At 40.6% G+C, this 26,372-nt stretch overlaps 2 long non-coding RNA genes across 2 annotated transcripts; both read right to left on the bottom strand.

Annotated features, from left to right (window-relative positions):
• Nucleotides 1-1,366: 1,366 nt before the first annotated feature.
• On the bottom strand, nt 1,367-4,778 carry LOC147752435 (uncharacterized). Its single transcript, XR_015314073.1, has 3 exons — nt 4,446-4,778; nt 2,704-3,083; nt 1,367-1,693 (listed from the first exon to the last, which is right to left on the bottom strand). It is a non-coding gene; the product is annotated as an uncharacterized LOC147752435 (long non-coding RNA).
• Nucleotides 4,779-10,732: 5,954 nt separating this feature from the next.
• LOC147752436 (uncharacterized) lies at nt 10,733-12,989 on the bottom strand. Its single transcript, XR_015314074.1, has 3 exons — nt 12,817-12,989; nt 11,760-12,157; nt 10,733-11,375 (listed from the first exon to the last, which is right to left on the bottom strand). It is a non-coding gene; the product is annotated as an uncharacterized LOC147752436 (long non-coding RNA).
• Nucleotides 12,990-26,372: the final 13,383 nt, after the last annotated feature.

Raw genomic sequence — 26,372 nt, forward strand, 5'->3', positions numbered from 1 at the left:
TGAAGTCATTTTTGTCTTATATCATATGAATTTCGGATCGTAATAGCGTCAGGATTGAAAATGATGGGTACCAAAATTGTGAGCTGCCAGCCCCAAGCTCAAAATCAGCTCACCGTAATAACCAGATAACCCGTTTTTAAATCATGAGCAATTTTTGTTTTATAGTGATTATGTAATAACGTTAAAGCGGCTTGCATCTATGATATATCCATTTTCCGGCGCAGCCCTGCTAGAGCCCGTCGGCAATAATTTACTACACGCTATGACGGCAAAAAACTCTTTTCAATGAAATAAAAATCGAGCATCGACCTGTTTTGAAGATGCGCCGTTTGCAGCCACCACGATCGGTGCACTTGGCTCGTAGCAGGACAAGAAAGGCTCGTGATACCTGAAGGTTCTCCCCAACTCCCTCCTGAAGTACCCCATAAGTTTTGGGTCTAGCCACGATCAAGTAACATTTAGCTGGTACATTCGCTGTCCCAGTTTAGATGTCGAAAATCTGTAGGTGTCGCACCTCTCAATACTAAGCATTAGTTTTCCTGAATTGATGATGGACTAACAATACACCGAACGAACCGCTGAAGGAATGAATACAGAAAATATCGACATTTAAATAATCGTAGTCGCAATACTCAGTGCTAGCTTTATTATCGAAAGAGTAAGACTATAGGCTATACGACACAGAAGCCTAGGGATGCTGGGTTCATGAATGAAGCTCAGTTGGCAAACGGAAAAAGAGTCTTGAGAGCTTTGTCGCCACCTCCTTTCCAAATAAAAGCAGCGTCGGCAGCGTAAAGAATCGTGTTAAAAATAGCCATTGCCCCTGCAGCTATAGCATAGCCTCGGCCACGGCAATGAACAAGAGTGGCAAGCGTGCCACATAAATATAAGAAAACGGCAATTACGTGAAAGACGAGACCTATCGGCGAGTTAACGTATTGCTCCGATGCCGGCCGTACGAGAACAGCGATGAAGTGCACCGAGGTAAAAACGAGAAAAGAGAAGGAAGTCATTTCTAGGAACGATGCGGACTCACATAGGCATTCTTCCCCCCCGGCTAAGATAATCAATATGATAATGAGCGCAAGAAACATTTCACCCATTTTTAACCCTGCACTGATGGTGCGAAGGTACGCAGTGTTACATCCGCACCTTTCTGCTGCGTTTAGCTCGTTCATAGACCCCCGCTGGTTTTTTAACGAGCAAAAGTTTTTACATAAGAACAGGACAACTGATGGGGAGGTCCAAAGAGCCGTGGCGAGAGGTCAGACGTCTTGTTTGTGCGTGAACGAGTACAGAAATTCCGTGTAAAGTCAATTGGCTGGATGATTATTCATCGGATGCGATTTGCATCGGGAGCGGTCAATCCAATATCAGCTTAGCAAAAACGGGTACGCAGACGCTCGAGTCTGTTTACTTACTATGACGCAGAAGAAATACACCGTCGTGGCTCAGATTTGGCTTCATGGTGCAAAATGCCATGTTGTATACTACAGATTGGAGAATGAAGTCATTTGCTAATGTAAACGCGCCCAGATACATTGTCTTGCCATCCACACGTGTCCTATTGAATTGTTTGTGCTGTCATCGTCCTCCTCTCCGCCAAAATGTAATTCCGATAGGCACGTTTTGTTGCAAAAAGGGAAGAGCCCTTGTTCGCTAGGCCTGAGTGGGCCTGATCAGTACAGGTGTCCTGCAAAAGTTAACACAATGACTTTTGCTAACACAATCAGTCTGTGTGAAGCATACCGAGCACATAGATGGCCGCTGTCACTACGTCAGCTTTCGAGTCGCTGCCAAGCTACATGTACTATAATAATAATAATAATAATGGTGGTAAATGCTGAACGACAAGCACCACTTCATTTCCCCTTCAATCAGCTTAGGCCGCAACTGATGTTTCAGGCAGATTTCGTATAATGCACATAGACAGCAAGAATGATTTGATATAGTTAAACTTTTATGAATTTTCTAGTGTCATCATTAGGATCAATGATCTGTACCCTTTTACAGCCTCAAAACATTCTACTATGTTGAGTCTCTTTCTCGTAGTTCTACCGGGTAAGGATGGTCCAATTATCCAATAATCGCGGCCTTTAACAATTTTACAAATATGGTCTGTTCTTACATGGTAGAGAAAAAGAGTGCATCATAAGATCCATACAGTTGCACATTAGTACTTGTCATCCGAAGACATGTTTAGTAATCGATCATATATCGCCTGTGTTTGCGCACGAGATTTTACATTATTTATTTTGAGTCGTCTATTAACATTTGAAATGATCCCTTGGTCTGCGACTTCGATGAAGGCCGATTGTTTTACGGATAGGACATGAACTAATAGAAGCACAAAAGATCGCGAAAACTGGGCTTCGCAGCCATTGTTGGACTATTTGCAATTGTATTCTTTGTAATCACATCACAATTTGATATGGGCTTCATGTGAATTGGAATCGAACATGCACGAAAGCGGAGATTCATGTTAACGAACGTGCCAGAGCCATCATTTTTTCGTGCCTGTTAAGGCTGCACACAGAGATCTATCGAATCGGTCACACCACTCAAAAAAGGCCCTTGAAAAGTTGGATTCTACACAGTTTTCCGAACGTTGGCTCCGAGCAAAGGGTGTCATCTTAATGTACTAATAGGTTGATTAAAGCTATCTTTACTTAAATACCACTTTAAACCCTAGTTTAGACATACCTTATCCGGAAATCTGAGTCAAATGCAGGTGGATCGTGTTATCCTACGGTTCGGTATGTGGTCCTTATTTTAGGAACAACATTTTTTTGTCTTGTAGAATGGGCTCCAATCGAGTTTCATTGCCGGCTAACTTCCTCCTGTCAACAACTATGATCAATTACGTCGTCCGTACTTGCGTTAACCGTTTATTGCAGATGCTCGCTATGTTGAGAGTTTCGATCAGCTACAATCGAAAAGCGTGAATGCATTATCACGAAAATATCCTCAACGTTTACTAGAAAAGCAGCTCGGAATAAGATGATGTCAGATTAGGGATTGGTGTCGTCTGCTTTTGTAAAGCGCTCCGCGGAGAAGTTAAGTTGGCCGGCCAGTTTTCTCCCCTGAAATATTTGCCCTACATTACTCTGGAATCGAACTACGTAAAAGCACTTCCTGGTTTTTTAATATTTCCCGCGCGATTGACCAAACCGCTTTACCTCCGTAAAATTTACATCCGTTCAAAATTATGCATCGAGAGCACGGTGCCCCTATAAACGTCCAACTGGTCGTCGGTCTCAACAAGTGATAATTATAGGGAACGGTTGCTGGACGTATAGCCACTGAACCGATAATACGTCCATAACAAACATAAATGTAAGTGATTTTAATACGTTCACTTATATTTGACACAGCTACAAGGTGGCTACAATTCACCTTGCCTGTATTTAACACCTCTATAGGTCATACGGATAGCTATACGACATACAGCATCTAACGTGTGTTGATTCCTCCCAAGAACCTATAGCAAAACAAAGTAACACCGCTTTCCAGCTTTGAAAAACCTGTCAGACGTTTTATGTCTTTTCGTTTGCAAATTTATTAGTAAGCACGATAGACTCGACGTCCGTTATGCCGCGATTTTTATATATCACTATCACGTCAACCAAGTATATTACAGTGGTCATAAAGCCCAATAATCCGATTCCAATACCAACCACTGTGCCAACAGCTCCTGATTGAACGATTGTGCCAAGGAATCCGCAGAAGTAGAAGATGACCGCCACGATATGATAGATGAGATTCAACGAAGTGTTCATATACTTTTCTGCAGACGGTCGTATCAGCACGGCTATAAAGTGCACCGATGTGTAAACAAGGAACGTAAATGACGTTAAGTGCAAGAATCGGGCGGAAGAAATCGTGCATGAGTCGTTCCAGGCCGTCAGAAGCAACGATACTATGAAGCCGAGAAGCATCTCTGCCATCTTTAGCCATGCGCTAAGAGTGCTAAGATACTTAGTGCTACCTTTACCTCCAGCGGGTGCAACGATCATCATAACGTTAAAATCAATAGTGGGAAACAATTAATTGTAATCGGCAATTAAGCAGCTTCGTGCACTGCGAGCACAATCGGAACTATATGGTAGACACTGCGAGGGCATGCCATTCTTTACTTTCGGTTGAGCAACGCCGTTCTCTTTGGTGCGCGCTGTTTTGGGGGGGCACCATATTAACTCATGAGCCGCGCAGACGAACTTCCTTACGGTATGACCTACATCGACTTTTGCGTTGGGTGAAAATTTGCTTGTCATCAAAAATGTTTCGATGATACTCACCCGTGCCTTCAGCGCTTAGTCTTCTTTACAACCAGCTGAAGTTGATTTATTTGGTTTAGAAAGTAAGGGTTTGTTTTACCTGTCCGCAGAGCAAAGTTGCTTTAAGGCAAATGCAATGAGAATAGGTCTACATCATGGCCCACTTACTCTTATTGTTCTGTGCGTGCCTCTTTCATCTTTTTCGATAACTACCAAGCCTACTCGCCGACGACCTTCACAGAGAAGCCGTGGGCCTATTGACTTTTGGGAAAAATTCAACTCTTACGAGTGTATAACTTCGTTGTAGCCTACTATATTGCTCTGCTGCACGGATCCGATCCAAATTTGCGAATCGTAATCAACGTTTCCCCAAACTCTATCTACTCAAAGTCGATATTTGAAGTTTTACGTTTGGCACCCCATCAGACGCATTCGAATCAGGTGTCTTTAAACAAAGCACCCATTAAGCTATCACGCCTATCAGATACTTGCCCTTATATGTTCAGGGAGTTGCATAACGACATGTGTCTTAAATGGGCAAATGCATACAATGTTTATATATGTGTGTGAACAATGTAACCGAATTCATTTGTATTAGTTTTGGAGTAATGCAAAGCCCATATGGCAATCTACATAATCAATTTAGGCGTCATTTAACTTTTGTTTTCGATTATACGTTTATGGGGTACACCGTCGCCAATCGAGAAGCTTTTGGAACATGTGGGTGTGTGGATACGACGTATAGGTTGACACAGCTTGCCCCAACCTGAGGCAAACGTGCTATTAATTTCATGCCAGGATGTATTGCACGTTGCGCTGTTCCATCGGATTTCAGTGATCTTTGCCCCCGTGATAGATTAGTGCGTAACGTTTCTGCCTGCAATTTCCTTTGGGACCCGTTGTCCTTCGGGTTCGAATCCGGGCGTATACACGGGGCGCCAGCCGGTCATCTGTCAGATGGCATATCTAATAGCTCGAAATAGGGAGGTTATCTAGTTTATTAGTGTGGTGGAAAACAAAAGAGGACCATTTATTGACATATAAAATTTACCTTAAGAAAATTACCTTAAAATTTACCTTAAATTTACCTTAAGCAAATATGGCGTCATCGCAACGGTTATATTGAACATACCCAAAATAATTGCTGTTTGCAATTTTTGGCCGTGATGAAGTAGAAAAACTGACTTACGTACTTATCTTGTCTGCGACAATAGGGGATGACGGATCAAAACAGAGTAGTTGTCATCGCCCGACCTATACAGAAATGCAGGGGAGCGTCCATAAAAGGGTGTTTCGTATCTTGGAACCTCGCTGCCATATTTTCTTTTTTGCGCCACTCTTTCGTCGAAACACAGAAATCTGTTCAAAAAAATAAAAGAAAAACCATGTTGGCGTGATTTGCCAATTGGTTCGGACGTACTTAATCGCTCGTTCGACAAGCCTTACATTTTCGCAGTGTTAAGTGTAGTGTATGTATCCTTCTAACGTTCCTAACAATCCCCAATTGGGTAAGAAGCGGACAAGTAGGTGCTGGTGATTTTAGGATGTTTCGGACAAAGGGGCTTAGGTTCTTTCCAGTACAGTGTTGGACCGTAAAAACTACAAAGGCCAAGCCTGCCGAACTCACACTACAAATACAAATCAACTTCCTTTTCATAAAAAAAAAAACGACGATTTCCCTGATTTTAGCCCTGATTGGGATTCGCTCCTGTCGTTCATCCATATATATCCATATGCATATATAGACCACAAAGGGCATGAACAAACTTAGGGACGAACTCTAAATTTGTAGTTGAAACACATGTACAATCTACCAATCCTTTACAGTCAAGCAAGCATGTGCAGAAAATGTTTATTTGAATAAGTAAACTATTCTGCTATCATGGAAAGAAAAAGTGATTTAGCACAGCTGTGTATAATTACAAGATGCGGCGTATAAATTGGGCCGAACCTTGGCGGGTTGTTCATCATAACCGGCATGCGTTCATTCGCCGTTGTTGGTACTAGAGAAAGCCTACTTCTAGAACAAAGTACCGAATTTGCCATAATGAAAAAACATTGCGTCGTTTTTGCAATTTGAAAGAAAGGAAGCGGTTATCGAAGATCTCCGCGTTGATGAAGATGGCCTTTTTTGGCCGAAATGGACGGTTGACGTTGTTGGGCGACTTTTCGAGTTTAAGGAAGATTTCCGTGAGATCCTCAACGAGTTTTATGATACAAAAAGCTCAAAAAAACAATTAAATGAAATGGCTCAAACAGCCATTTTTGATATACCTAGATTTTTTTTATATAGGCAATAACGGCCGTTTTGAAGAGGAAAATATTAGGAAAGAGCTTGAGACGTCTCGAGTTTTTTGAACCATTGCAGTTTTGAGACTTTTGATCTACTGTGAGCCCAATTTCCTTGAATTTTTACAAATTGTATATTTGAACGACATTATTAAAGACATTGTATTTACTAGAATCGGTCGACGTACGAGTATTATTCTTTCAAATTGACTTATGTCCCGAATAGGGGTTTTAATTGTGGTTATAATACATAAACGTGATCGTCAGGAACAACATCTCTAGTACCTGTAAAAAGCTTGTCAGTATATCTGCTTTTAGTTAATCGATATATTTCAGCATGAGAAAGAGTCTTTAGTTGCGGTACCCTGTACAATTGGTCGGATTTAAAATCCACAGGATCTCATTCGCGTTGGTAAATAAGCCGATCGTTTCCACCGCCTTGATTTGTGCCTATACGTTACATTATTTATTACGATATTTACCGAGTTTATTACCGTTATTATAGGTTATTTAATTAATTATTTATTAATGTATACGTTACGTTAATATAAGCTGCCAGATGCTTTCAAATAAAAAACAAAAGTTAAGCTAGCCTTACGTTAGCCTAGCTCAGCCTAGTCTTGCCAGAGACCACATTTGTACGTTTCATCCTATTTTCGTGTAGTTCGACGTCCGTTTCACACTTTCTTGATTCAGGATTTCTGCCGCTGTGTGACAGACTCTGTTCTTCATATAGCTTCAAAAAATCAGCCTGTTCCTTTAGATTAGGTGAGCTGGAAGCGCGGATTTAACCAGGATACTTGCGTTTGTCGAAGGTTGCTCTATCCGATGTAAGCAACGGTCTACGAATAGGTTTGCAAGATGTTACGGCAGAGGTCGCCGTGATGATAAAGGGCCTATCTTTTCTCTCCATACAATGACTTTTTGTGAGACATTTTCTCTCAGGATTTCTTCATCCCGATGAGTAACAGTATTGAAATTGAGCCATAATTATTCAGTGGTGTGCGATCGTAATCTGTTCTGTTTATTTCGACATTAAATTTTAATCGAAAACAGAGATTACTTTAAAGCACTGTTTTTTGTCAATGCAAACCTGATACACACTATTGAGTTTATCCCTTGACGATCTGCTTATTTTTGCACGTTTACATGAACTTACTGGCTGGCAACTTCTTACGTACCCCAAATATATCAGAGTCTATTGAATTGGACATATTTCCCGCGTTGACTTGGTGTATATATATACACATATTGAATAGAGAAAACAGTATTGACGGTTTTTCTAGCTAAATTGCTCTAAGGTAACATGTCTCAGCTAATATGAATCGTATCGGGTCGGGTCGGGTCGGGTCGGGTCGGCGCTAGTGTCATTTGAAAGCTGATTTGACAGCAGTAGATGGACATGATAAAATTGTTAAAATCTCTTCATTTAGACAGTAAATCTCCTTGAAGACAAATGTATTTTTTGCGAAAACCTACTATAGTTTACAATTTGATTATAATAGAAGTATAAATGCTGGCCAGGCTCATAAAAAAATATCTGCTGTTTACGCTTAAAATGCGTTATTAGAAGAAGTGGCCTAAAAATGATCTTGTCACTTCTAGCTCCGATGTAAAGGGCGCTCTTAATAATAATAATAATAATAGTAGACTAAGAATGAAGCAAGCTGATGAAATTATTGGTAAAATTGACCAAGACCAACACTTCAGTGCACCACGACACCGCCAAGTCGTTTGAAGAAGGCTGGTTACAAGAGCCAGCGCGACGTTTGGGTGCCACACGAATCTATGCCACATAATTTACTCGATCTTACTTCTATCTGCGAAACTCTGCCGAACGCAACGAAATCGAAGGCTCATGAAAAGTCAATGTGCTAAAAAAGATCATAGCCAGTGTGAGGGAAAGCTTTACAATTTGGTAAAGCCCTAACGAATGCCTACGAGGAAAACTTGGTGTGTTTGGCGGGATCGGAAAGGAATCGTGCTTTATGAGTTCCTATTCCTCCTAAAGACTATTAAAAACTAACAAGACTATAATTATCCATTGGAAAAAATCGACCGGTATCGGTAAGCAAAAAAGGTGTCGTTGCCTACCACGATAATGCCAGACCACGTGCAGCTAGACGGCAGAAGTTAATAAAAACTTGAATGGAATATGTGAATGCATCGAATCTTCTACCATCGGACTATCATGCGCCTCTTTGTTGATAGTGTTAATTTAGCTTTAATAGAAAGATGCAGAAGTCATTTGCTACATGTTTCGTCTATATGTAAGTTCTATAGGTGACTGATGTTGTTACCAGAAAAATGACGGACGGTTACCGATAAGTGGTACATGTTCCGTTTAGCAATACTGCTTTCAGGTATAGATGATGTTTGCTTCAATGCTGATCGAAAGACAGTGGATACGTCTCCGGCTCCCTCGATATATAGATGAAATTTCGTAGTCTGGACTATGTATACGCATTGTACAATTTCGCTGATATGCTATTGTAGAGATTATAAAATGTCACCTCGAGCGCACGTTCCTATGCGGAGAACATTTTCCTCAAGAGACGTCGGTCTTGTCAGTTTAGTAACCACAACGTCCGCACCCCTGTTGGTTAGAATATCAAACAGACACAAACACGAAGGTACAACCCCTTTGGGAAATGGAACAAAGAAAAGATTTAGAGATAACGCTTTATTAGATACCTAATTAAGAGATTAATTAGTGTCTTTGTTACTTGTCAGACATTATTTTTTCATAAATAAAATTGTGATCCTTTTGATTTTTTATGGCTTTTTTATTTTGTAGCTATTTTAAATGCGGCTCTCATTTTGAAGTGTGATTGTTATCTTCATACAAATAGATTCTGTTGAACTATTAGTTAGAAGAATGTAATCTTTTAATAGTCCCTATGGAAAGACGTCATTTACGGTACAATCGTCTGTGTTACTCAGCTTCGAAGGGAATATGCTTTTATCGCTCGAGCTGGCTGATATTTGTGTTTTTATTGTTATTATTATCGTTGCGATCGTAGGTGAACTCATGCGGCGAATACTTGGAAGTACCGCTTCGTATGTGCCTTTCAGGTGTTGAATTTGTGTGGTGAAGTTGATTCCAGTTATGTCGAAAGAGGACAATACACACAAATCTAGAAAGTGCCTAGACCACCTCTTTATTGTTTCAACGAATGGTCCTTAAAGTGGTATCGTACTAGCCTAGACAGGCACAACGCAAATTACTGTATCGATATAGGTCCAAACGCTCATCGAAATTATATTTACTACTACTATTATTATTATTACTCGTTTAGGCCATTTAGCGAGAAGCTAGTAATTTGCTTATCTGGGAAATATGTTTTTGTAGTTCCTGGCTAGACGGACCAGCATATAATTGGAGTCACGTGTGAAACACGCCAGGCAAACGAATGTGACAGAAAATGTAACATTAGATAGCACGTACAGCATGAATCACCTCGTTCAACGGAATTTTACAAAAATGTATACACGCCAGCTAAGATTTACATAACCCCCTAGATATATCACCTTTGAAGAATTCACTACTCGCTACGGCGGGACACAAGAGAAACGAATGAGTGAATTAAGTCATCCCGCCGAGGAGATTCTTCGCTTAAGTCAGCTTCTGGATGGCATGTTTTTGATGCGTTTTGGTGTTATTGTTACTGCAATGGCCGCTGTCTTCAATTATCTCGCTGTTCTCATCGCTACTCGTCGGTGCTCACGTCTGTATAACTGATATATCAAAATGAAGCTAGAGATCGCTCGGCATTTTTCAGCTCTACATTATCACTGAATAGATATTAGTATTTGAACGGCTCAATTATTATCTGTAAACAATTTGATCCAATTCAATGCCAAACAAACAGAAAGAAGAGTCCCTGTTTATTTGACAGAGTTGAGGTATACGTAAACATGCGTCTGCCCCATCTGTACGTGTGCTCACAGCCTAGAGACGATCGTCGATCAATTTAGGCCCACTCGTCAAATCTACGTAAGGCTATCTTGATGCTACCCTTGCTATATTTATTCAGGAAGCAAATATCTTTTCCTGCACACTTTTACCTACCGTGTAATCGACTGTGACGCAAATTAATTTCGATCAAACTCGATAATATAAACTAAAGCAAATTATAATCTCCGGTCTAGTAAGAACAAGTACGTAGCGATGTCCCTCCATTATTTGTTGTAGTAATGATTTTGTTGAACACTAATAAAGGTGAGCTCTGCTTTCGTTTAGAACTGTCCCATTAATATGTCCGTAAAGATAACAGAATTAAAATTTCCGTGATGAACGGCCGATATGGGGTCCTATGGCGGCAAGCAAACGGCATTGCCGTTACTGCTGTTGTTATAGTTTCCCCGTATATATGTGAAGGGCGCTAGTCTTCGTCCCTTCAAAATTCACGGACAATTCATTTAGCCATCTATCCCTACCGTGGCTAGATCAACTGCGAGTGAAAATGATTTGTCCTGGAGCAACGGTCGCAGCAGCATAGGCTTTTAGCTCAACGTAAGAAGCACTCTCATCCCCTCTGTTACGTGCGACCACAATGACCCCAATGAAATCGCAGCGAATCTTCCACTGTCGATGCTTGCAACCGTATGACGGAGCGCATAATTGTCACAAATGACCCCCATTAACAAGTTTTTGTGAATTACGTTGTTCAGACGATCCGGTCGTGTTCGTCCACCCGAGCGGCGTCGACGATACCGACTGGAACCGACCGCTATAGACCGCGCGTTACGACATGCGCGTCCTCGTGCGAGCTTCCCAGAGACCTCTGAACGAAGACACAGATAACCCTACAACAAATCGCTATATTATTATTTCAGCTGTCGGTATATATATATATATAACAATGTCGTTCTATATACACATCGTAAGGGAGATGAGTTTTCCCAAACGCAAAATAACGAACGCCATAATGCTTTCGTAGCGAATGTTTAATTTTTCTTTATAAAATAATTGATATTGGTGTTATAGACTCTAACACGAATACCAGTAGCTTCGAAGTCTGGTCGAAACTTGGCAGATAGCTCCGGATACTTTTATGGAAGGACCGACGTATGTAGAATTTAGACTGAAGACCAATATAATTAAATATTAATCTGATGCGTTTTGTTGATCCGATATTTGCTAGACGTTTAGTCTAGTTCGGATCGAGTAACTGCTAAGTACACACTCACCTGTGTGGTCACGAAGCGCACCAACTTGCATGGGAGTCTATACAGACGCTTTGAACTCTTTCACCTAAAGTACTTCCTAGACATCGTGTACACGTAGTAAATACGTAAAAGATCTCGCCAGATTAGGTGTGTATAGGTTAATTTTTTCAGAGAGTCATCTTGAAGGCGTTGAAGAATCGGTATATAGACGTGGGCAAATCTACGAAAAGGCATCACGTCAGAACTCAGTCCCTATCTTTTACCTGCGTTCAGTTGTTTTATTAGCTGTTGTTGCCATTTTTAGCCTTCCTGGATAACACTGAGAACGTTGCTTTTCGCTATAAATTAGCATTGGCAAAATGCGGAAAGATCGTTGATCGAGTGATGAAAAGCACCCTTTATACTTTACATTTTACCGTCTGTAAGATGACACAATGGTAAAAAGTAATTGAGCTATTTCGTAGATTTAAGGTTCACTTTATGGACTTTTACCTTAATCTAGAAAGGAGTATCTTCTGTGTCGTTGCAAAATAAAGGATCAGATTTGAAAGGAACACGTGGTTTTACATAATCGCCGAGAATGATTAGCCGTTACAATCTGCTGATATCCTGCTGTCTCCTTACGAAATGTTAACTTAAGCCACAGAAGTGATTCGAAATAAACGTAAATTGCTAAAGTTAATTTTTTCAAACTTGAAATACGGATATGTTTTCATTGAACGCATCGTCTGCGATGTTAGTAATGTTTTGCACCGATTACATGACATGTTATTGAGCAGAGCTAGGTCTGGATAAAGTACACTTGTGATGGTACACTCGCAGAAGCTTTCTACTGTACCCCGTCACAAACGCGTGCCTCAAACTTAGCGAATACTTTCCGCTGTTGCTATATAATTTTCAGGCACAACTATTAGGATCATTTCCAACTAGGATTGCGCCGGACAACATTTATATGCAATCCTGGAAACCTACTTTTGCATGTTTTTACTTTTTACAGACAAAAAAAGCCAAAGCTTTTCACCTCTAGGTGTGATTTAGATATCGTATTAATTCGAGGAAATTATTGAAGAAGCCTTACCATGGATGGCCTATCAACAACACTCGAGCAGACATGGATTTTTGCAGACGTATCGAGATTAGATCCTAAAGGTCCGACGATAGCGTATTTAAATGAAAGTTAGCCATCGGTTTTCGCTATTCCCAAAAGTATGCTGTGCAAAGGAGTATCACGCTATTCTGCCCGGACAACTATTTAAGGCTGAAAAAAAAACACGTATAATTAGAAGATTTCCCTACACAAAAAATAATAATGTATAAGTACATAATAATATAAGATTTTTGGGTATAGTTTACTTTTCCCATGTCGCTCGGAAAACTTGCAAGGCCGACTTCGTCAATTGCTTGTTTCTATACCTATTGAACGCAATTCAGGCAAAGGAGGGACGAAAGCTTGCTCTCCACATCTAATAAAAACAAGCCCGAATGACTGCTGATTTTTCTCGCATTCGTATCTTTACGTATGATATGCTCGCCTAAATACAGAAGGAAAACAAAGGTAGGCCTGCAGGTTAACCGAAACTAGGGTAATTATTTATAAACAATGCTGATAGAGACTGTTGTTTTTCGTCATCGTTATTTTTATGTTACTATTGTAATCGATGACGACGTTGCAGATCGGCCACTTAGTCACAAAGTAAATATTCAAAATGGCTAACTTCATTTTTACGCACATACACTATATTTTTGGTTGTGATCTCCTTCTCTCGCAATGTGTCTCGTTGATATCGTTCACACGTTACAGACATATAGGCCGCTCAAATATTTTACTAGGTTTGTTCTCGCATGTCTTATTTTCAAGATCTTGTTACGGAATAAGATACATAAGTATCTGATGAAGTTCAAATGGTCAAGAGTCAGGAAGTTCCGCGCCATCATAAGACTATATACACATTCTAGCGGTCGCTATTGGTTTAACTTTTAAATATAACGACGTCCCTCCTTTCTAACTATAGATCTCCTTTTCTCCAACATAAGTCGGCTTTAGTCTGTTACCTAAGCTTACACACACCCTTTTTCAAGAGCTTTGCCCCTTTGCACGGATCGAAATCACGCATTCCTAACCTAAGAGTGAACATGTATCCATACTTACTTAAACGAATTACCTTCCATTGAAAGCTTCTCAATAGACGCCTAGTTACAGATTACTTTAACATAGCTTATATACTGCTTCCTAACGCGAACCAGCGACGGCATAACGTCGTACGCCAAATAAAAGAGATCAAATTATATAGACCCCCAATGCAAGGAGTATTATTAATTTGAGGACGTCTTGTACAACCAAAGCTTCATTGGATTTCCAGGTTTGTTTGTCAATTGATTTAAGATTTTCTCAGTCAAGTCAGACGATTTAAACAACAGTTTAAACAAACTAAAGTCAAGAACTGGCAAAATAGATGGTAGCACTTCAAGTAAACTTTGGCGTAAAAGCCAAGCCCCTCTATGTAGATATATCAAGCGAAAAGTGTTTTTGAAGCGTATTATATAGTCGACCGCAATAGTACCGATTGCGAGTCAACTGTAAATACAATTATACAATCGTCTTAGCTCATCACGTATATCGGTTATGGGCAGAAATGCGCTCAAACAAACTCAAAAAAAAATACCTGAAAGCCGTCATCCACACATTGGCCGCTGTATATTTTCTATAAAATGAAAACATTAGAAGCCTTAAAAGCATGATACTGTTATTAGTACCAATTACTTAGGGTTTTTTTTTTTTGTTTATATTGTCCCGATTCGGCCATGAGCTTGACGTACTGCGTTCGGTTGTTGTGTACTTAGTGCAAGAACGTATTGAATATACAGATGTATCAAAGGGCAATAATGGGGTCGTATATAGCAGTTGAACACTCAATTAATCAAAGATTTTCTGCGTCATCAGTAATGACTTTATCCGTCAGTCCATATAAACAAACTGCTACCTATTGCGGGAGCTTCGGCGAATAGGATAGTGCAGTCAGACCTCGACCGGTTTTTAGCTATCCGTCTGCTTGTCCATTTGTAATGACACTGACGTTTTCCCCTCGAGCGATCTATAGGGAAAAGATTTAATTGTAGGTGGCACGACTGGAAGTAGTATTGAAGGCTCCGGTGACGGGGATGGTGGGGACGAGCAATGATTCACTGCTCCATAATAAGATCGAGGAAATAGCATCCGCTGTATCTGATCGCGTCGGGTAGCTTGCTTTTTTGCCGCGTTTTTGGTTATCCGTCTACGGCAGCTAACAGAAATTGACTTTATCACTACCTCGTTACCCTGGCGGATTTCCGTACAAGGTAACATTGCTCGCATCATATAACTTCGAATCGCATACCTCATAGGTTGTCCATAGCGATTGATAGTTAAGTTACTTGGCGAAGAAAAAAGTTAGCCACGTAATCCAGGATCGGCGTCTAATCTCAATTGAATATTTTTCCGCTAATTACGTCATTGTATGTATGTATGTATGTATGTATGTATTTGAAAAAAACGATAGCTGTTGACCAAATTCTATGCATTCACCTCGGAGTGAGTACAACTATAACTAATTAAAGGGATTTTCCAAATGTCTCAACAAATAGAGAGCAGTAAACGACGTGATATTCTCCCGTATCTAGGGCGTTTACGTGGGCGACTAGCTTCGCGGAAACCTAGTTTCGTGCAGATCGTATGATGGAAGCCATGCACGACAGCACGACTTGCGACATACACATTTGCTTACTTAGTTGACATCTTTCCACGCACGAAAGAAGATAGAGGTACATGCGAGGTAGTACAACTCCATTATGTAGCTAAAAATGAATTAAGTCTAGTCATAAAGGGGGGAACACCTGCTCCAAAGCTGTGTCTTTAGATTGTTTTCGTATCGTTGGTGTAAAGAAATTGCACTTCCCAAGCGTTCAACTAATGTAATGTACTCTATTATAGAAGACTAGAAGTCTGACCAACCGTAAAATAAACATGTTTTTATACACGTTGTTTGTATGCGTATAGCCAGTTGTTATCCGTGCCGTCGGTATGCAGACGCCGTCCCTGAGTTGTTTAAAGCGTCCCCTTATATATTGGCGTTATTCCGTGTTTTAGGTCCCCTACTTGAATCGTTAGCTATTACTTCAGAGTGGTGACTTTTAGCGCTACTGCTTATAATGTCTAATAATTGAGCTATAGCACAGATGGCTAGGTGCAGCTTCATGTCCTATGAAACTAGGCGGGCATAATGTCATGACCACGGTGCTTTGTATCTCGGGCGGCTCAATAACAATCGTGAATAAGAATAGTTACTTTTCTTACAATATAAACTTATACATACATATGTAAACAATTTGCAATCCCAAAGCTGACGTAACTACAAAGTCCAATGTAAAAATTGTTCGTTTTTACTTCTGTAGATCAGAGGGTTTCTTGAAATATCGAAATAACTGAATAGGTAAATGCTGTTATCAGCGTCAATTGCGGTAACAACACAGATTCTAAACATGAATCGAGACGTACTTTGCGTCGATATACTAGGCGCGTTGGAACAGTGTAGCTCGACAGATTTCATCTTCTCCTGATCAGCTTTGTTTGGGACAAAGATCAACGTACAAATCCTCACCCATTGGTCGGGTTTAACCCAATTCGTTGCGGAGTCTACGTAACGGCGCTTGTTTATGCTCGTTACTACTCTTCTACTGCAATTTGTTAAACATCTTTTAGATAAGTTCCCATGTGAAATCTATGATCATCATATTATACGTTACGCTTTGGATCATTGATTACAGAAAAGATGTAACCAACTGTGACCTAAGTAAAGCCACTTTTTTTCTATCGATTTCTGATTATCGTTGAGCGATATTATGAGACACTGCGAACGTTCGAAGGATGTTTTTATTTAAAAGGATCAACCGTACAAAGATTAATTGCTTTTGGCATCAAGTATCTTCAATTGAAAATTAAAATTTATCATATCGCAATATTTCCTATGATGAGTAACTTTGGAACTACCTATCGGTATTCATACCGTCCATCGTTGAGCAAAAGTCACTTCCTTTCTAAGCTTCTTCGAAAGCCTGGCTACCGTGACGGATCGTTTCCCGCGCACCCACATTCTGTTTCGGCGTGAGCATTAAGGAACGAATTTTCCAATAGATTTATCTCTTATGTAGCGCAACATACGTCAGCCGCACACATGTACGTAATAGTTACACGACTTTTTACGTATCTATAGCCTAAGGGAAGCCCTACAACTCGGAAATTATCTCAGAAAATATAATATGGAAATGCATATAGTAGTCAATTACAAAATCCCTCATCGAAAGAACAAAACCGCTCGAACCGTCCGAACTACGATCACTGTTTTCTATAGTACATTTGTCGCCGTCATCGAGGATTGCGTTCACATATTGTTCTATTGTTTTATATGCATCTTGCTGATACATGTGGACTGTGTACTAAATGTTGCAATATATATGTAAGTGTTTATTATACTTCAGCCGGAGCGCCTTCAGGTAAAGAATTCATGCCCCCACACACAACTGGAAGCCGTACATGCTGGGTCCGTATTAATCGCCAAAGGCCAGAGCTGGAAGTTCCACAATGGCTGTTATACATGTCGTGTCAACATTCGAGCTATCGACGATGACTGAAGGCTAAAATATGTAGTGGTGGCAAACACATTCACTGTTTCGGCAACTCGATGTGTGAAAATCAACGGCATTGAAGTTGTATTGAAGGCTTGTTGAACTATTTTTGGTTGAGTTGATCGGGTAGGTAGTTTAGGAACATCGAGCAACACTAGCGAGTTTCGCTGATGTGTTCGGGGGGTTTAAAGCAGAAGGTCATAGTGTTCGAACACCAAACAGCGCGCTATTAGGAAACCCAAAAAGCCGGTTTCGGCCGGTTCGGCAAAGGATCAATTTAGCCCAGACGCCAGGCTAATCCATTGCTGAACGATAGTAGCTAATTTTAAGCTTCTTCCACAGAATTGGGTTTTTTTTTAATTATTTTTGATCATAGTACGTACCGTTATGATCTACAATCTTCTGCTGTTTGGGTAGGAACGTATTTATCGAGCTGCTGTGGAAATTTAGGGTACGAAAGTTTAGGAGATCTTAAAACGAAATTTCGACATCATATATTGAGGCTTGCTTAATTCTCCTATTAAGAAAAAGCAGAATCTGAACAAAATGGTAATCTGTAATAGCAATGTCTGCCGATTATGGTGGAACACAGAAAGTTTTCAGCGAAAACTCCTGCATTTATGCCACTTTTATTCTTGCTATGTGAAATCTAAGCGTTTTAGGACTGATTTATTTCTGCTCGTTAGCGCTGCAAAATGTTCATTGTGCCTTTCAGCTGTTGACAATCTACTACGTTAGCCATCAGTAACGGAATTACACCTCATGAAGCTGTGATCACCTCTACTAAAAGTCGCATCGACATTATGGTATTGCAGCTATACATTTTCTTAGAGCGATGTCCCGCTGGTTCATCCACCGATCTATGACAGCCCGCTATTATCGTAGAAGGTCTATTTTGGTCAGAAGTTACAGTTCGGTATATGAATAGGTAACTGTAGTAGCGTGAGCGCAAGGAAAGAGCAGGGATCTACGTTTCTATTCTTGATGCTCGCTTAAATAATGCAGCAACCCCTGTATTTATCCCCTTTTTTTCACCTTTGAGCGAGGTAAACAACTGGAACTTTTACATACACCAAACCTCAATGCTCGCCTCACCGCAGCTCTCAGCTGTTCATTATTAATTTCCACAGGCAGTCTTCCATGAAATCTATTTTCGAATACAAAATTTCCGTCCTGGAGTTTGTTAGAGTAAAAACTCACGGTGGCCGTACTAGTAAAACGTTCCGGAGCTACAGTGGTGGAGACAGTTTGCTATATGGACCCATATTTGATGACCATTAGAACATGCTGTTTTTCAGTGCCTCACTACAATGACTTGTTTGCTAGAAGACCGAGTAACGGTATCCGAGTGAACCGTCTCAGACTTCGAAGAGTACCGAGGAGGGGCATCTCAGACTCAAGAGACGGTCGCAAAATATTGCCCCGTAATAAAATGGCGCCATTTCGAAATAGGAGACTGATGTTTGCCATGTTTTATACGAAACGACGTAAAAAAAAGGTCTTCTTCTTTATATTCTCCTGCTTCTTATTTCAGTTATTGGCGGGACACGTGAGTAGCGGGCGCGTAATCAACATAAAATGGCTAGAATGTCAATAGCTTCTATTCTAGTATACCGATACATACCGACTGTATGCATATTTGAATGAACCCGTAACCATCAAGGGAAGCAGCCTTGTTCCATGCTGGCTACTAAACAGAATACAGCATATCTAAACCATTAGTGCTTTAAGCTATTCTCTCGACCTAAGTTCGTGTGGTTACGCTGCTTTCCACGCCCTAGAAGAAACGACTGCTAGCTAAGACCACTATTGACTTATTTCGAAAAAACATATAAAAACCTGCTGTCAGAGCGCTGGGACATGCGTATAGAAATTAAGGATGGTACATCATTCTCGTCCAAGTAGCTCAAAGGTAGCCCAACATATACAGGTAGAGCGGCTTAAATTAGGAAATCGACTCAATTTTTTCTGAAGTTGCATTTGAACGAATCCTTTATGCGCTAGGCGTGTTAGTTCTGACGGCCATGCTTGTTCGATACACCCTCCGTTTCGGCTTAAGATCTACATAAATCTATCATAAATAGTCTGAAACTTTTCGCAATGGTACGAAGGTTTGCTTGTCAGCAGGAGTAGATAGGCCATGTAGTTGTTGGACCCATATACAATAATGTGGGCTATACTGCGGCCGCGTATGATCACACGACCATACGGAGACATACTCAGAGTTTCAAGTAGACAATTCAATATTTGTCAGCTGGCCGTCAATTCTAAAGAATTCATGGCCGTGTTTAAGATAATTTATCTATCCACGATCGTACAATTAACTGATGGTTGTGCCCTTTCGGAAAGGCTACTGAGTCACGACGCCTTCAACATTAGATACCATACTCAAAACATGGACAGTGGGCTCTCTAGCCATTAGATGCATTGACTAATTTGTGAACAAATCGTTCCTGAGGCATCGATGAAAATCCAGGACGAAGCACTGTTCAATACGTGAGAAGACAGGAGAACACACGTCTCGTGAGACTCCTTCAAAGCCTGGCGTTTATGGTAAATGACGTATACCAGAGATCTGATTTATCTAGTCATACATGAGAGATGCACTTGTCAACAGCGTCGATCATCTACAGAATCTTCACTATTTTTTTCTTGTCGTGAATTTTCGATACTGTTACTTGTAGTAGATTTGCTGCGATGCTGGATACTGTCGATTTTCGTTGCTTTCAAAAAAAAAAAAATGTAAGTTAATTGTCCCGATGCAGCATGCTCAGATATAAACATTTTTTCATTTTCGTTTAATGATGCTAAAGTGTTTGTGTGTGTGTGTGTGTGTGTGTACTGGAAAGGTTTTGTACTCAAATCGACGGCACATACCGCTAACTTAGCTGTGACATATCAGTGAAAAGTAAAACAAGTCGCAAAGAAGCTATATAACAACGAGCGAATAGATGAAAACGAAGTGAATCGTAAAAGAAAAGCCATTGAAATATATTGTTGAGTAAAGCCAGTATTAAAAACTGTTTTGGAATAAAGGAAAAGCTGGATTTATCATTTCTACAGAGCGATGAGAATATGTTTAAGCGAAGCATAACAATTGGCGCGTAGCTGGGAAGTTATAAACAGAAACGATAACCGATTAACTATTAGTCCTATACATTACGCCCATGTAACGTCAAAAAGGGGCTTAAGTTATGCATCACATGCATAGGGCAACCGTGAATCTTTGTGCTGTTAAGTTTAATGTCAGTGAGGCATTAATTAATGTTTTTTTTTTTTATCTTTGCAAATAACATATCACGAATACATACTTTGTAAGTAGAAGAGCTAATTAGTTTTATTTGTCAAATGCTCATTAAGCGTACGTCAAAAAACAGCTGCGATATAATGCGGTTCGATAAATCGATATTGAAAAATACCCTCATACCAGCGAAAGCCATTTCCAGTATTATCCAGTCCTATTTCTGGCCTAATTATGCTTACAGAACAAAAAATGCCGGCACAAACTCTTCTATTACAACTATCGCTGACTGACCACAATGTTGGTACGTAACAAAGAACAGAGATATAGCCATCTGCTATACAATCTTGTTGTGTTTTCTTTATTGAGGTGCTTGACAAACGATTTTTTTTTAAAATTTGCATTGGGTTAGGTGGTTTACGAACTTTCAAACGTTATGGCGCCAAATGAATTGTTGATTGTCGGACTCATTCGAAATATAACAGATTGCAGGGTTTGATTTAGTCTTTAGTTGCTTTGCGTGTCGTCCGTATTTTCCAAGTTTGTTTTTGAATAAGTGCAAAGGTCAACCTAGACTCAATCATTGATCCTTCGCATACAAAAGGCGTTTAGCGTAAAATTATTTTGGTTTTACTACATTGTGACCATTGAAGTAGCGTCTATGATTTCAGTTTTATAAGTGCCTACCTTAACAAGTCGGGCATCATTCTGAGCTCTCATTTTAGCTGCGGGACTATTTACATCCTCACTGAGGGTACTCATCGAACCTTCCCATTTAGCTGTCTAACTAACTGTGTATGACATCGAGACCCAACAATTTGCAATGCTCCTTGAACTCATCAGCTGTAGGATAGAATTAACTTTTGAACACCATGGTCTTCGCATGCCAAAACAAACGAAAATACGTCTTGAAGAACATTTGGTAATTATGACTGTAGATGCGTTCATTACATACACTTCATTTGGCCAGTTACAATCATAATCGACGAGAATGTTCTATCCTAGAATGGTTTAGCAAAATCGGTGTGTAATCTCTCAAGAGCAACCTTGCAAATGAGCCAAGGTCGTGCGGGCGCCGTTTAAGGCTTTTCGCTGTATTTGCGCTCAGCTGCGGAAAAGACGGTCGATATCTCGATAGATACATAATCATACGCTCTTGTGCACCAGGATACGTCTGACGCAGTTTTTTCTGGATTGTTTGACAACATTCTGCAGGAATGACAACCCGCTTACTCTTTAGTGGGCATTTATTTCTTTCATTGAGTGATTCGAATCGCATGGTAAGCTGGCAGGCAATTTATTAAGCCATCTGCCGATTGGAACTATCCAGAAAATTTGTTATGGATACTTAATGCTGAAAGTGTTGCATCAGTATTCGAGTATATCCAATCGGCTAGAGAAAGCCATTTTTATGTCTTCTTCGGAATTAACGAAGTGAGGCATCAGCTTCTTCGAGCTTCGTGGTTTGTTTATACTTCATTTGAAAGTCATAATGTAATAACGTTGTAGACTCTCCGCTGTATACATTAAGACGTTCTTCTACCTCCGAAAAAAAAGTCTAATGATGACCCAATTCTGTATATGAACTTCCTGAGCCGTCACTAATACAAATGTCTTCTTTCTTTGATCAAAAACTTCCTCAGTGTCATCTAATCAATTGTACGAAATCACAGCACCAAGATTGCGCTGGTAAGCATCGATTACAAAACCCTTTATACTCGTGGGTACATTCGAGCGGGAATCGAAGACTTCTTGCGTCTCACTTAGACTCCTCTGACATCGTCCTCTTCTATAAATAATTATCTAGCTGCCAACCCTTTTAATGTTCGATTGCCTGCTTTCTACTTTAACCAATGAGCCTAGATCTCATTTTTGTGTGCAGAAAGAACCATTTGTACAAAGCGATTTTTAGGTTCTAATTTTCAGTACTGTTCCTCTCTTGCCTTTACCGTCATCAAGGTAACCGTAAGCATCTTCCATAGCTGACATGACTGTTTCTTAGTTGTTGCAATTTAATGGACGCAGGTTTCACACCATACAGTACCTATCGTACTAACTGCCTTCGTCTAAAATACTTCTTTACTGAATCCGCTTTCGAGAAGCATCGACTGTCGGTAAATTCTGGGAGTATGTCGTCAGTAGACAATAAAGTTCATAAAGTATCATTTAGGTTTATTGAAAAATTGGCGCAACGTCTCACGATAGTTTCTTTACGAATCGGTGCTGGCCACTCGGTAACACGGCTTAGGACACCGTAGAAGTTCGTTCACCTTTAATCCATAAAGGAACATGAAGTACAGAATGTGTCTTAATAAAACCCAGGTGTTCACTAAGAAAATAAAACGGTCATTTTCTGTAGATGTTCTGCTAATCACATTGCTGGCCACCGTGACCATGCTGCTGAGCATTGAACTGGGAGGTTGGATATCACCCGCAAAGATCCGTTAATTCCAGGCCTCGAAAAAAAGTTCAAGCACAATTTTGAGACCACTTTACCCATGACATGCCCTAAAGATTCTCCTGATTGTTAGCAACGAAACAATCGCCGCGGTGTATCTCCTCCAAGTTCTCGAAGAGATATTCGAGGTTTCCAATAGCAGTTGCCTTGAGCCGTAGTGCGGATCTCATTAGAGACAGTCAACGTCTTCAGACCGTCTTAGAATCGTTTGGACACACTCAGTTTTGTCCTCTAACCCTCCTTCTATCACGCCCGGGAACCTGCATTCATGCAATTGCATTTTCGGCGGCAATTGGATGTTTAGGATTGTGCATAGGAATATGTAATCTAAGTCATGAGTCTAGAATTCGAGTTTTAGAAGCATTTGATTGCGCATTTATAAATCGAACGAGCCTCCTCTTCAGCAAATACGCGAGGACGGGCCTGATATGCATAAATGTGGTTCTTCAAGGTTTCGTTCGTTTCAGAACTCTTAGAATCTGAAACACTTATTTATCCTCCTCATTTTCAGACTTAGATCATATATCCAAAATGTCACTGATTTCGGCAATATTGTCGACAACTTTGCAATATTTGCTGTACATCAATCTGCTGTCCTCACTCTTCTGTACTCCCATATAATTCTATCGACCACGTCTTAGCGATATGCTCTACTGCCGAGCCGTCCATGGCATTGCGTTCTTGGGAGTAATCCAAACGGGAGTACATATTGCTCACAATCAGTTTTGTAGGCAAGATTCTCGCCTCCTTCCATCGTTCGCTGCCAATAGTTTCTACACTTACCTTATCGTCTCGTAGATATGCGTGCGTAACCTACACTCTCACGAAGCAGGTTTCGAAGAGTCTTTGTTCTCATTTTGTCTGAGCTCATTTTCTCTTGCAGACTCAAAAGGGTTTTTGTCGTCAGTTCAGAGTAATTTAAAGAAGGACTTCGTTTTAATTTTGGACTAGATCAGTATTGTAACATTTCTTTCAATGGTCTGCTTTCATTAATTTTTCCAGCAGTATTATGCATTTGTCTTCACTTTTCCTTTCACTTCTCAACATATTTAATTATTTTTGACGGAAACTTTTGAGGCCAGGCATTAAAGAGCTTGCTCTGGCGGCCAGGCTTCTTTTTTTTAGATACTCTCGTTCGATCGCCAACGTATTTTCTGTGTTCAAAATCCTTACACTCTCACTGAATACAAAGGATAATTTTATTCGGGCAGGATCTGCTTTAATTCTCGGAGCTACTTTTTTCTCTCGTTTACATTGATGTGAAAACACCACTTACTGCTCCGTTATAAATCCGTCTAGAAGCCCGTTACTGGCTTCCTATTAGCCGCTGTTTGACAAGAGGCTGTGGGTGGGTAAGAAGCCGTGTTTCCACATGCGCTTCTCCCAGTGTAGACTACCTGAATCATTTTTAACTCACGACCAATTCTAGTGGAGTACATCCTTTAGGCCCAAGATCCGTCCAAACAACTCCGAGTAGTCCTCTCGACTATAGAGCCCCGCTGTACACGGCACGACTGCCTCGATCTGTTACGGCACGTTTTGACTTTGGAGGACGGAGGAGGGAAAGGAAATCTTAGAAGAGAGAGGAGCATTATTTATGGTCCAATCTAATACCCCTAGAGGATTTTCACTTACCTTATTACTACTTCAAGTTGATTAGTGGATATTGAATTATCGTCAGTTCGCAACACAACTCCTCGTGTATTCTCGGAGTTTCTGTCCGACTAGTTCCTCGTATTACATGTTTATTACATTATTATATTTACCCGTGATCTTGTTTTTAAGGCCAAACATTGTACCATCTAGATCAGTATTTAGCAGTCTATTTTTCAAAAATAGGTCAGTTTCTTAGTTAGGGAATCTAAGTCGCCGAAAGTTTTTTGTCGAACCGAGTGTATAAGCAAATATATTAATTATCGCTAATTGTCCGAAACGTGTGTCTCGATTGATGAGGAATACCGTTTATGAGTACCAATAGATACAGACTTGTAGCTCGAGCTCAATCAATTTACCGCCAAACTGAGAACGTGGCATCCACTACTCCGCTCGAGTAGACCAGATCTGTTCTAACAATAAAGGTCCTTGAAGCTGGCCAGCACTTCGAAAGTTGCAGCAAAAAGTACATCATTCGCTTGTCGCTCTTAAGCATTGCTAATTCCCCAAAAGAGAACTTCAAATCCGTTCAAAAGCCTGTCGTTATCAATGGTGTACGAACGAGCAGATACGACCGTGCCCCATAAGACCGCATCACGCCCGAAGCGGTCTGCTTCTAATGCTATTCCAGGAGAGCAAAGCGTTTTTCATGCAAAAAGCCCGAAAGCATCAATAACACCGTTTTGTGCGCGAAAGAAAGAGGTTATTAGCATCACAATATCTATGCTGCTCCAATCTACATATATTTAGCACTTAATTTCTAATGTAGTTGCTAACAATTAATAGTGATAACGGCTTTCTTGTCGAAAATCACTGATCATCGGCTAGGGACCTACAGCGCCATTCTGGGGTCAGCCACGGTGCTACTTTCAATTTTCATTCGACTTACGTAGTTTTTCGAGTACCATGAGTTGGTAATATGAATTTTCATCCATATCTTCATGCATATAAAAAATAGACAAAAAGAAAGCACTCTTAGGTTTCGATCATGGACGGCTGGCGCGAGAGGCACTCTTGTGTTCGATAAGAACTTGTTCTTCATTCAGTTTAAGTGAAATGCTACTTCTTAGCTTTGAAACAATCAACATTTGCAACGAGTGCTACCCGATATTTAACATCGGGTAACATGTTATGGAAGCTTTGTTTCCATAACATGACCAATAGTGAGCTTATTTGACTTGAGGTAGCCGTGAAAACGTAATAGTTCCATCTATTACAGAAAAAAAACGCTAAATGGAAGATTTCAGGTCAGAAATCTTAAACGTCATTTACGTCACAGTGTTATCCTGGGGAAACACCACTCCCGTGGTATTTCCCGTGTCATCGGAGCTACCCTGAAAAACATGGTTAACTTCCCAGGCCGTAGTGTCGTTCGCAAGTTGTCTCACCAATGCTATCGTCCCTATAGACCTTCGAGTCCGTATTGGGGGTGTGTGTGTGCGCGTGTGTGCGTGTGCGCGCGTGTGCGCGTGTGTGCGTGTGTGTGTGTGTGTGTGTGTGTGTGCGCGTGTGTGTGTGTGTGTGCGCGTGTGTGTGTGTGTGTGTGTGTGTGCGTGTGCGCGTGTGTGTGTGTGTGCGTGTGCGCGTGTGTGTGTGTGTGCGTGTGCGCGTGTGTGTGTGTGTG

The sequence above is a fragment of the Varroa jacobsoni genome, unplaced genomic scaffold (genome assembly GCF_002532875.2).
Source record: "Varroa jacobsoni isolate VJ856 unplaced genomic scaffold, vjacob_1.0 scaffold_1258, whole genome shotgun sequence".
Taxonomy (NCBI): domain Eukaryota; kingdom Metazoa; phylum Arthropoda; class Arachnida; order Mesostigmata; family Varroidae; genus Varroa; species Varroa jacobsoni.